Raw genomic sequence first — 12631 nt, forward strand, 5'->3', positions numbered from 1 at the left:
TACCCCTTTGGACCCCTACATTTGTATCTTTGGGGTAAATACCCAGTAGTGCAATTGCTAGATCGTATGGTAGCTCTATTTTCAACTGTTTGAGGAACCTCCGTACTGTTTTCTGGAGGGGTTGCACCAGCTTGCATTCCCACCGACAGTGTAGGAGGGTCGCCCTTTCTCTGCATCCCCGCCAACATCTGACATTCCCTGACTTATTCATTTTAGCCATTCTGACTGGTGTGAGGTGGTATCTCATTGAGGTTTTGATTTGGATTTCCCTGATGCCGAGCGATGTTGAGCACTTTTTCATGTGTCTGTTGGCCATTTGGATGTCTTCTTTGCCGTCCATCCACTCTTGCTTACTCAGTATGTCAGCATGTCAAGGGAGGATTATGCCCACCTCTCTCTCTTCTAGATAAGGAAAGGGAGTCTCAGACATAATAAGGGGCTGTCCAAGTGTTCTCAGCTAGTCAGAAATAGAGTCCACGTTGAGATCCAGGGATGTTGGATTCCAGTGCCCATACATGGATCTCTCTTCTGTAAGGGCTACAATACCTCTCCCAGACAGCGATGATGGTGACAGCAAAATGAAACATATTCCATATATATATATGGAAAAAATATATATATATGGAATATATATATATATATGGAATTTTATATATATATATATATATATACCAGGAGATATTACTAGGACACTGTTAATTCTTAATCTAGAGGAAAGGCCATGAACTTTGGAGATAGGAAGACTGAAGTTATTTCAAGTGCTCACTAGAGTACGCATACATATGTCACTTAGATGCTCTGAGCCTCAGTGTTCTCATCTCTGAAATGGCAACAATATGCTGGGACTTGGGAAGGAAGAAACCAGCTGTGCTAGAGACCAGATGTGTCTGTAAGACAAGGTGTACTGAGAGACAGTGGTACAGGGTGCTGCTGAGAGGAGAGACAACTTGTTTCTCCTCGTAGTTGAGGCGGGATCAGTACAGGCTCTGTGCACACTCGGTACCAAATCAACATGCCTTACATGGAAATAAGTGTGAACCCTTACCCAGCTGGGATAGTTGTGTCATTTTAGATTAGGCTTAGTCGGTTTGAATGCAAGGCAGGGCCAACCTTGAATTACGGATACTTGCTCAGGCTTCCCTGATGCAAAGATGCCCTAATTTATTCTTGGGTATCAGGGATGAGGGGTGAAGGAACACCAAGGTCAGAAGCTGGGAGGGAGGGGTGGGCTGAGGGAGTCTCTTGCATGCATTTGGCTCCTCTTGCAAGTGCTGTTCGGAGTCAGTTTAGATGAAGTGGTTGGGACTGGAAATCTCTCTCTCCTGAGCAGCCTCCAACCCAGCTTGCTCATCATTATGAAACATCGCCAGTGAAGGAGTCAGACTTATTATTATGCAGAGATGTTAGTAATTGAACCCCAAGACCTCTGAAGAATGCTTATAATCCTCTTATTTGAGAAAGCAGGATTCTCAATATTTGTAACTAATCCTGATTCACAACATGGAGGAGAGTATTAGATTCAGATGTGTGAACAGGTTGCTTGAAAATGTTTTAAGCAAAACCTTTAGGAGAACTTTGGTCATGAGGCCACCCGGACTCAGATGAGAAAAAGTTTCTCATTTTGTCTCTCCGGGGCATCTGCGTGGAGAACCACTTTGGATGTACCAGGTTCTGAGCAAGTGGAAGCAAAACCATGAGTCATTCGAGTTTGCGTGCCCCTCAGAAGCGATGCGGCACCCGGTTAAGTGTTTGTTACCGAAAGATGCTGTCACAGCCTTGGTGATATTTACCTTCCAGATGAGGAGGAATGAAGCCAGTCTCCAAACAGGGGCTTGGGGTGGCAGGAAACAATCATAAAAGGATTTCTAGTTGCCCTGTCCTCTAAATCATCTGCCTCTGTGAATTAAACTCTCGCCAGATTTCTGTTATTGAAGGGTTTTAAAAGAAGTGTTCTTATCGCATGGCATTTCGGACCTTTTGTTCCTCTTTGCATTCCCAGCTCTGCTTGATACAAACACTATGCTTCTGAGGACAGGGAGGACTCCCAGCCTCAGAGCCGATGGAGCACACACTGCAATTAAAAGCAAACACATTTCCACTTCAGTCACAGCCTGTGGGTGTTTTAAGAAGGGAAAAAAAATCTATTAAAAATATAAATGTCAAACTCCTTGGGGTTTTGATCTATACATTTCATGTGGAGCGAGTTCCTGGCAGAGCTTGGATCTTGAGGAGCTGATAAGGATGCACTGCTCCGCATTGTGAAACCGAGAATATCCTGCTGGGCAGCGAGCGAGAACAGCCAGGCCCTGCTGGCAGGAGCTGGGGCTGCAAAGCCAGGGCGGAGACAGGATGAGAATGTAGATGCTCTGGGGGCATGTGGGTCATGGCCAGGAACCAAAGGCGGAGCAAGAAAGGCAATTCCTGTCCTACCCCCTACACTAATTTAGCCTCTGACCATAGAAGAGAGGGCTTCTGATAAAGTTTCTTTTTTTTTTCTCAGCCCACCTTCAGCCGCCATCTCTTCCTTCACAGGGGCAAAGTTACTCATCAGATTGTTCAGAATTTAGGGCCCTTTCCTAGTGGGGACGGGAAATGATGCTTTAAAGGAATGAGGCCTCGCTTTACTTCCCATTTTGACATCCTGGGCCTATTCGCCCTGGACCAGATGTTAGATTCTAGCCTCCAGGCCAGGCAAGACTTGTCCTTTGGGTGGAGACGAGCTTCTAGCTCTCTCCATTCCAGCTCCTGGTCCATGTGGTAGGGGTTGTATATGTGGACCCAGAGTCAGCCAAGTAGATCTAACCATTGAGTTGTATGTATGGAAACCTCCAGGAGTCCCACTTTGATGCCCAAGCCCGATGCTAGTATTATGGGCCACCTGGAGACTTGGGAGAAGATGGCAGCCGGAAAGCTGAGAAGAATGGCCCTAAGAAGAAGCCACCCTTGCAGACACCTTGGTCTTGGACTTTCGGCCTCCAGAACACATTTCTGTTGTTTTTAAGCCACCCAGTCTGTGGTATCTTGTTAAGGCAACCCTAGAAAACCATGATTTTGGGTCTCCAATGACCCCAGGAGCACAGCAGTAAGTTGTAATTATTGAATTCTTGCCCCTTTCCGGGAAAAGCCCTATTTTGTTGGCCACTCTGAGCTTGAGGGTGCCTCCTGGGGCAGGGAGACCTTGGAAGCAGGGATGATGGTGGGATTGGGACTCCAAGGTTTGACTCCAAACCCTGTCTAGCACTAGTTGTTGCAAACAACACAAGATCATGCAGAAACACCAGGTCAGGCCTGGAAACTGAGACTGGCAAAGGGAGATGCCAAGGTTTGCAAGAAATAGCTTAGCCTTGGGTGAGTTACCCAAGCAACAGGTGGTAAGTTGCTCTGAGGGATGATAGCTCGGGACAAGCTTTCCCCTCCCTGGATGCCACTGCTCTTGTATCACAGCTTTCCTGGACCCTGATCTGATGATCTCTTCTTTGCAATTTTTTCCCCCACAGCTTCTCAAATCCTGTGTCAGCCCAGTCACTGGGAAAGAGAATTGCAATTAATTAAAATTTTGAAGAGTACTTTTAAAAAGACAACGATGACATTGCTTTCTTTTTTATTTATTTTCCTACATGATGTAAAGTTTTCTTGGAAATTTAAGAAGTGTTTATTTATGTGTGATGCTTTCTTGGAAATTCCACTGGAATGGAAAAGTAATAGATTTCCTATTTGTTTTCTGAGAGTTGAAAATTGCAAAATTCCCTATTTCATTATTCTGAATATTGTTTTTCAAAGGCAATTATTTAAAAATGTAGTAGAGTGCTAATGGTAATAATGAAACTCGTATACGTAATGAATGGAAAACGCCCTTCAGGTTGTTGCCTTGGAGCGTCCACTGTATGGTGGCTACGTCCTTGGGGCATAGTAAAGCAACATCATCATAAATCCCTCTCCTCTCTTCATCTTCCCCTCCCCTCCTCTCTCCTGCTCATTTCCTCCTTTGAAAAATTGCAGCGAGTGGGGAATGTATGAGTAATGTTACATGCCTCCCCCAGGCAACTCTGCCTCATTTATAAAGCTGAGAGAAGAAAGAAACTAGGAAAATATTTATTTGACTCTATCAAAAAGGATGGTGGTTGCTAAAGGAGCTTCACTTTGCATTTCATAGAACAAGCCTCATAACAAACCCCTTCAACCCCATGAGATCGCACGAATGCAAAAACTGGACGCAACAGAGCTCCTATAACGCACCACTCAGAGGCAAGTTTCCTGCCTCAGAAAAAAACCAAAAGGGGCCCATGCTTCAGCAGGACCTGTGTGCTCACTTGTGAAGAGCTTAGTGAGACCCATGCAACTCCGGCAGCCGAAGAATGATGTTGGCCCAGGGGACCCTGTTGTTTATGATGTCAAATAACAGCCTTAGAGCACTGACTCACGTGACACAGGAACACACTGGTTAGCCCTTCTGGTCCCCGTTCTGTTCTAGGGCAAAATTTAAAACAAACAAACAAACAAACAAACAGGAACTTGAACCTAGGCATCTCCATTCCACCTTGCTTTCGGGAGCTCTCAAGTTTAATCATCTCAGATATCAGCAAATTTGCTGCTTAGAAATAAATGATTCTGGAAAGAGGGCTCTTTCTTGAAATCTGACTGGGCTGAAACAAGTGTGAGTTGGTGACAAGTGAAATATTTGATCAACGAGGATGACAAAATGTGGGAAATAAATTATGCCTGACAGCAAAGTTTATTTCACATTTGTCATTCAGATTTTGCTAGCTCTTCCATCTCTGCAGGCATAACTGAAGTATGAACCTAGGAGAAGACGTGGGTGGAAAATAAATTGGAATCTCCCCACGGCCAAACAGTTCCAAGCCCCCAATAGGCTGTTTAGTAAACTGAAATAATGTTAACCTGCCTCTGTTTCCTGGCCTGTGAGTTATTTAAGGTCATGGACTCTGTCTTGTTTTCACTGTTCTCCCCATGACCAGTGGTATCCTATGACTGTGTCAAGTCCTTATGAAACACTCACTGTATCTGGGTCATTTTATGGAGGAAATGAGTGGTCAAATGTTCTATTTCTACAGTATTCTCATATATAGAAGAATGTAACTATAAACATATATTCTGTGGCTCACATGTATATTTCTTTATAAGTGTGACTTATATAAATGCTGGAATTTTGATTCCCTCTGTATATCCTCTGAGTGATACAGGTTATTTCCAAGGCTCATATGAGCTTAAAGTACATGAGGAAAAGTAGGGTAAAGTCTTGGATGAATGGACATTCAGATAAGAGTAAAATCATCTAATCTAGGGCAGAGACAGAGTTTGCATTTGGTGACAGATTCATAAATACTATTGAAAGCAAAGTCTCAGATCTTTTCTGGTAAATATTCAGGAATCATGGGTTGGATTCTCTGAAAAGCAGGCAGAGAGATGGCATTAGGGCTGCAAAAGGCTTACTAGTATGAGAGGAAAAGAGGAGGAGGCAGGACTGGGCAGGAGAAGCTGTCAGAGTCTGACAAGGTTTTCAGTGGCCCAAAGGTGAGCTCTGCAGCAGAGATTGCCTGTGGAAGTGGTCTTATATTGGATGAACATGGGACACCTTAGCACCACTGTCCTACTCAGCCACTAACTGACAACTCCCCACAGGAGTGTAGTCTTGGCTATCATACCTAAGATCAGTCGTTGTCTGGGGACAGCTTTGCAAAGAACCTGAGCTCAGCTGAAGTGGACGCTAAGGGGCTAATAGCTGGCAGCATCTAGGCAGCAAGTTCATTCTCTTTTTAAAAAAAAAAAAATTAAGATTTATTTATTTATTTTTAGAGAGAGAGAGAGAGCATGAGCAGGGGGAGGGGGAGGGGTAAAGGGAGAGTGAGAGAAAGAGAGAGAGAGAGAGAAGCAAACTCCCTGCTGATGCTGGGCTTGTTCTCAAGACCCTGACTGAGTCACCCAGTTGCCCCACAGCAAGTTCATTCTTGAAGGGGGGACCTGAGCAGTCTGTATCTGGGTCTGTGACAGTCCACCCCTGTACCACGCAGACCCACTTCTCTCTACATATGTGAAGAATAAATTCTCAAGGGCTCTCGTAGCTCATTATCCCTCTTTTCTTCTTTTTTTAAAATTTATTTTGTTTTATTTTGGTAAGAAGGTTTAACATGAGATTTACCCTTTTAGCAAATTTTAACACAGTATTGTTAACTATAGGTACAATGTTACTCATCTTGCTTAACTGAAACTTTACACCTGTTGACTAGTAACTCCCCCTAGCCCCTGACAACCACCATTCTACTCTTTGATTTTATTGGGGTGGCCCTGTCTATCTGAGGAGAAACTTACAATAAGGAGGTTAGTGGGGTGAACTGCAGACCCTTTTGCTACAATTCCTTGTAGAACCAGAACTGGTACGTGTTATCTCTCTCTTCCACCATCCATCTCTTAAATCTCTTTTACCCTCGGTAATCACCTCTGCTCGTCTTGGTGGATTAGGTGTATCCAACCCAAACCCTCATTCCTCAGATCCTGGTAACCATTTCCTGCTTGGGCCAGGGTTGCTCCACTTGCCCAATCATTGTCACCATTTGGTGAGGGAGCCCCAAGAGATGCCCAAGTGGATCATCCAAGTGGATCACCCAAGTGTTCTCTCTGCTTCTATCATTTAGCAGCAGTCCTGCCTCCTCCTAAAGATCAGTGTCAATTACCCATGATAAGACGGCCCTAGACACAAGGAACCCAAAGTACACAAGAGCCAGTGGTGAAATAAGTCAATTGGAGAAAGACAATTACCATATGGTTTCGCTCATATGTGGAACATAAGAAACAGTGCAGAGAATCATAAGCAAAGGGAGGGAAAACTGAATGGGAAGAAATCAGAGAGGGAGACAAACTATGAGAGACTATTAACTCTAGGAAACAAACTGAGGGTTACTGAAGGGGAGGTGGGTGGGGGATGGGGTAATTGGGTGATGGGCATTAAGGAGCGATGAGCACTGGGTGTTATATGCAACTGATGAATTGTTGAACACTACATCTGAAACTAATGATGTACTATGTGTTGGATAGTTGAATTTAAATAAATAAAAAAAGAGCCAGTGGTAGCTTGGAGTTCACTGGGATCCTTGCACCTTTTTGGGGAAGAGGACTTCCATTGCTGCGGAGCTCAGAGTTGTGGATCAGGGAAGTATCACTTCCACTAGGAGGTTATTGGGAATGATGACATGTGGGGCCACTCCTGCTTCCACCTCTTGTTTTCTGGATTGGTGCATTCTTCTGACTGGGGACACAGAGCCATGTTAAAGGCCTCTGATTCAATGCATGGGCTGAAAACAGGAGGAGGGCATCCTCTCCTCACAGGGTACCGTCTCCAAGCCGGTGTATCAGCTGTGCCTTTATCAGTGTATGCCTACACTTTGGGTGATACAACCAGTAGATCCCATGGTCCTGAACCTACCCCCATGTCTCTTTTGCCATAAAGAGGTAATGTGAGTTTCTTGGTTAGATGCTATATTTTGTGGGGTTCTATGTCAATGAATTAGGCATTCTATGGTTTCAACAGCCCTGAAAGTAATAAGAACTCAATCTAGTGATCCTACTCTCTCATTTTTACAATTTTTTTAATGTTCTTTTTTTTTTAACGATTTTATTTATTTGACAAGAGAGAGACACAGTGAGAGATGGAACACAAGCGGGGGAGTGGGAGAGGTTGAGAAGCAGGCTTTTCGCTGAGCAGGGAGTCCGATGTGGGGCTCAATCTCAAGACCCTGGGACCATGACCCTAGCCGAAGGCGGACACTTAATGACTGAGCCACCCCGACATTCCTCATTTTTATAATTTTAATATTAGATACAATTTATTGAGCACGTGCTATTAGCCATGCCCTGGACAGAGAACATCATTTCTCATCCTCACAATGGAAGTATTACAGTGAAGAGATCAAGAACAAGTATATTAGGATTAGAAAGGCTTAACTTCTAGCCATAAATGTGTCTCATATTCATGGTTGGACTTCAGCTCAGTTACCTAACCACCCTGAGTCTGTTTCCTTGTTTTTCATGGGGCTTTACCTCCTATAACCCAGAACTAGGCCCCCATCTTAGCTTGGGCTGGAAAGTGTCAGACTTGGGCCCCACTCCTAGCTTTCACTCTCACTAGCTTTAATCTTGAGAAAAACCACCTTAATCTTACCTCACCAACACTGAGCTCATCAATTTCTAAAGTCCCTTTCGGCTTCAAGATTTTATGACTTTCTTTGATAGGCAATTTCTTAAATCTTTCTCTCAGGATGAGAGATTTCATCATTAAAATTGTGTTTGGTTTGTCAGAATCACTTTCCTGATTTTCAACTGGTATCAAAATGTGTCAGAAACACATCTCTGGTCCAAATGGATTTTGAAATACCAGTTTCCTAGCTGGCAACCAGGAAGCTTGATTTTTCAGTCAGTTATAAATTCCTTTTACATGCCAGGAAACAGACTATTTAGGACTCCAATTTCAGTCAGACAAGGTCAAATTATATAGTAACACCTGAGATTAGAGTCATCAGCCAGGAGATGGACTTTACCCTAAAATCAGTGAGACTCTAATTCAGACTAATGGTGCATATGACTTATCCATCTTGGTAGGCTTGCTCGATTCCCCGCAGATGTTTCTTGTTTCAGTCTCGAGAAATGTTGCTGGTGATTTATTTGCTGAAATGCATGACCACTCACTTGTTTTTCTGCTGATGAATGATTTATTACCATCTATTATGTATGGGAGACAAAGCTGTTTTATTCTTTCATTATTTTTGTTTTTATTTGCTGTTTGCTGGTACACAGTGGACAAGTTAGGAAACAGATCTCAATGGTGATAAATGTGTGGTTGTACGTCTGGGTTTGTGCAAAGTCAAAGGACCAATTACTCCTATAATATTGTACCTTAGGGAGCCTCATCCTGGACCTTCTTGTAGGCACTGGGACATAGATGTTGACTATGGAGAGCATGTGTTCATAATTGACTGAGTTCATAATTGACACCTTACTCTTTAGCTATGGATTCCCAATAGCAAATATTTACACAGAATTCACTTTGTGTCAGGCCTGCTTCTAAGCACTTAACCTATATTATCTCATTTAATGTGCTCGTCAATTCTATGAAGTAAGTACTACTATCATTTTCATTTTATGGATAAGAAAAATGAGCCATAGAGTTTAAATAGTTTTCCTAAAATCACACAACATAAAAATAATTGATTTTCTGACATGAGGCTTTTAACCATTGCTCTAAGACTCATGCAGTATCAAGGTGGAAAGCATCTTAGATTCATGAATGCCAAGTACTCCCCTTCATTTACCTTACTTTTTTTCTTGGCATGCATTTCTCTATTCTATCAGCTTCTCTAAGTACTAGGCCTTCATTTAGTCTGTATGCACAGCTTGTCAACACACATATGCCCATACATGTACACATACTACACTTGCCAATTGCTGTTATGAGTACACAGAGAGCATATACTTACTGCTATTTGTTCTAACAAGTAGACTTGAAACTCAGTGTATTTGTTTTTTATTGCTGCATAACAAATTACCAAACACTTAGCAGCTTAGCACAACACATATTTATTATTTCACACTTTCTGGGAGTCAAGAATCTGGAACAGCCAAAGGCCCCTGGCCCTAGGGTCTTGTCAGCCTGCAATCACAATGTCAGCCTATGTTTTCATCTGGACACAACTGGGGAAGAATCTGAGTTCACTCGGGTTGATGGCAGAATTCAATTCCTTGAGGATATCTGACTAAAGACCTTGACTCTTTTTTTTTTTTTTTTAAGAGAGGGGTGGGGAGGGGCAGAAGGAGAGGGAGAGAGAGAATCTTAAGCAAGCTCCATGCCCAGCATGGAGTCCAACACAGGGCTCCATCTCACGACCCTGAGATCATGACCTGAGCTGAAATTAAGAGTTGGACACCTAACTGACTGAGCCACCCGGGTGCCCCAACCCTGACTCTTAATAGCTGTCAGCTGGAGGCCATGATCCACTCCTAGAGGCTGCCCACAGTTCTCTGCCATGTAGCCCTCTTCAGGGCAACATGACTGTTTGCTTTTCCAAGGACAACAAGGGAAGCTTTATAATTCTAGTCTGCTAAGGCAAAGGGTTAGAGAACAAAACTTAATATAAGAGTGACATCCATTATTTTTGCCATAGTCCATTGATTATAAGCAAGCCACAAGTATTGATTATAAGCTTGCACCCAAAGGCAGGCAATGAACAAGGGCATGACTCATTGGGCGCCATCTTTGACTGTGTCTTCTACAGTCACTTCCACTGAGCAGCCAGTTCTTTCCCTACTGGCTAGTCTGGGGCATCCAAATGACACTCAGAATTATTTGGTGAGTAATCATGAAAGCCAAGAAATGGGAGTGAGAGGATAATCATCACCAATGTCTTCAAGTTATGAAGTTTAAATCACTCTTTTCCATATGCCTGTTATAAGTACCTTATTGTCAAATGCCCTCATCCAGATGCCTTTTCTCTGAGTGAGGCATATCCAACTCTTGTTTTGTGTCGTTTGTGTTAAAATCCCAATTATGCTAATTACCACATGTGTGATAGTAGGCTGGTGTCTTGAACTTCCTAAGCTTCTTCTTCTTAGGAAATGGGAATCATGCCACCCACATCACTGAATTGTTGGGTGGCTGTGCCAAGTGCTCCGCCCATTATAAGTGCTTTATCTGTGCCCGTTGCCCTTCTCATCTCTCCATTTCTCTCCTTTGTCCTGAAGACTCTTTCTCTGTGGATTCATCTGTTAGTTCAAAAACAGAATTTTTTATTTGGTGAGGCTCATGTTTTCTCAGGAATAATCTCATTCCAGTCACATTTCTCCAAGTCTCAACCCAAGACTCCCTAAATCTCTTGGGGAACCTGGCTGTTAATCGTGAGTCACTTTTACAGCTGGTCTCATCAATTGCCATTTCCCCAAAATTAATCCTCAAAGGGTGACCTAAGTACTTGGAAGGCTGACATGGTCATTGCTTCTTTACACAGTGTAAACTAGTTCTAATTTTTTGTTTATGTCCGTAATGCACTTCGCAAATATTTGCTGCTATCTTCACTTCTCACACGCTTGTGGAAATGCATACTTAAACAAAGGTACTTGTTCTGTTTCTCCTTCCTAGGAGATTTAATTGCTCTATGCTTTGATCCTTTCTAAGTTCTGAGCAACTTCCTTGAGACTTGGGGTCTCAATACCTACTAAAATTTCCTAGGACCATTCCATATTTAGAGTATTCAGAAATCAAGGGACATTTCCTGCACTTTCTTTTTTGTAGTCAATGGCTTACTTCAGAACAGATGGTGCAATTCTAGAAGATCTGAGATGAAAACATTCTCTAGAGGCACTTTTAGTTCATTGCCAAGTAATCTTTATTAGAACAGACCAAAGCGAGAGGATCATGCAAACCTTGGAAGTAGTCTCAGGACTTTTGGGAATGGAACCACGTGCCTAGAACTCACAGTATGGTCTAGGAGAGAGTGTGCAGGTAGGGGACCCACATGCTTGGGAAAAGAACACTGATTTCCCAAAGATCATTTACTTGCCATGTTTATTTTCCTAATATTTTCTTCTCCTGAGAGATTTATAGTTGACCCAAGGCGGGGGACAGGCAACTTCCCAGTGTTACTGTGTTGATGATATACTAGTAATCTTACCCACCTGCCTGACCTAAGGCCTCCAAGTAAAGGGGGAGAGGTTCCCTCTGACCTTACTTTCCTTGGGTGGAGGACTCTGCATTCCTGGAGCTGGAATCCCTGCCACTTAGATGAAACATGCATCTCCCATCCTTGGTTTGGGCATCATACTTCTTATGCTTGGAAATTTTTTTTTTTTTTTAAAGATTTATTTGAGAGAGCGAGAATGAGAGAGAGAGTACATGAGAGGGGGGAGGGCCAGAGGGAGAAGCAGGCTCCTCGCCGAGCAGGGAGCCCGATGCAGGACTCGATCCTGGGACTCCGGGATCATGACCCAAGCCGAAGGCAGTTGCTTAACCAACTGAGCCACCCAGGCGCCCTGCTTGGAAATTTTTTTTGGAACCTCCTGATCTCTGATTCAATTAATGTTCCACAGTTTTATTCTCTGTCCCTGTATTAAATGGTTATAATGCAGAAGTTGATATAATTTGCACAGAGCTTGAAACAACATCAAATAATGTTCATTCTCTTTGTTGTTTCAGGGAGCTACACTTTCCAACTCAAACAGAATCCTCCCTTTGGGGCATTATTTAGGTTGTAGTTTTTCTATTTAAAACAAAATAAAACAAAAGTTTGTATTTCTTAATCTCCTTGTCTGTTCTCTACTGCTTCCCCCAGTATTTCTCTGAATCTTTTTTTCTAGAACTGGATTTTTTTTTTCTCCCAGGAATGCTTAAAATAACCCTTTTTCATGGCACATTCATCAAGTTGTGTCCTCCCTAAAGGTTAAAATTGACTGCATGATTCACTTCTGAGAAGTTCATTTTAGGTTCTCCTAGATTGGTCCAATCTGCGATAATGGACTTGAATTGGAAATACACACCCCACGCACTCACTGCTACTCGCAATCCAGCTGTTATTTCTTAGGAAGGCTCCATGTCCTGCCTTATCTCTGAACTACAAAGACATGCTGCTCCCTT

This window comes from Callorhinus ursinus, unplaced genomic scaffold, assembly GCF_003265705.2.
Source record: "Callorhinus ursinus isolate GAN/ISIS: 27379988/994484 unplaced genomic scaffold, GSC_fseal_2.0 scaffold4, whole genome shotgun sequence".
Taxonomy (NCBI): domain Eukaryota; kingdom Metazoa; phylum Chordata; class Mammalia; order Carnivora; family Otariidae; genus Callorhinus; species Callorhinus ursinus.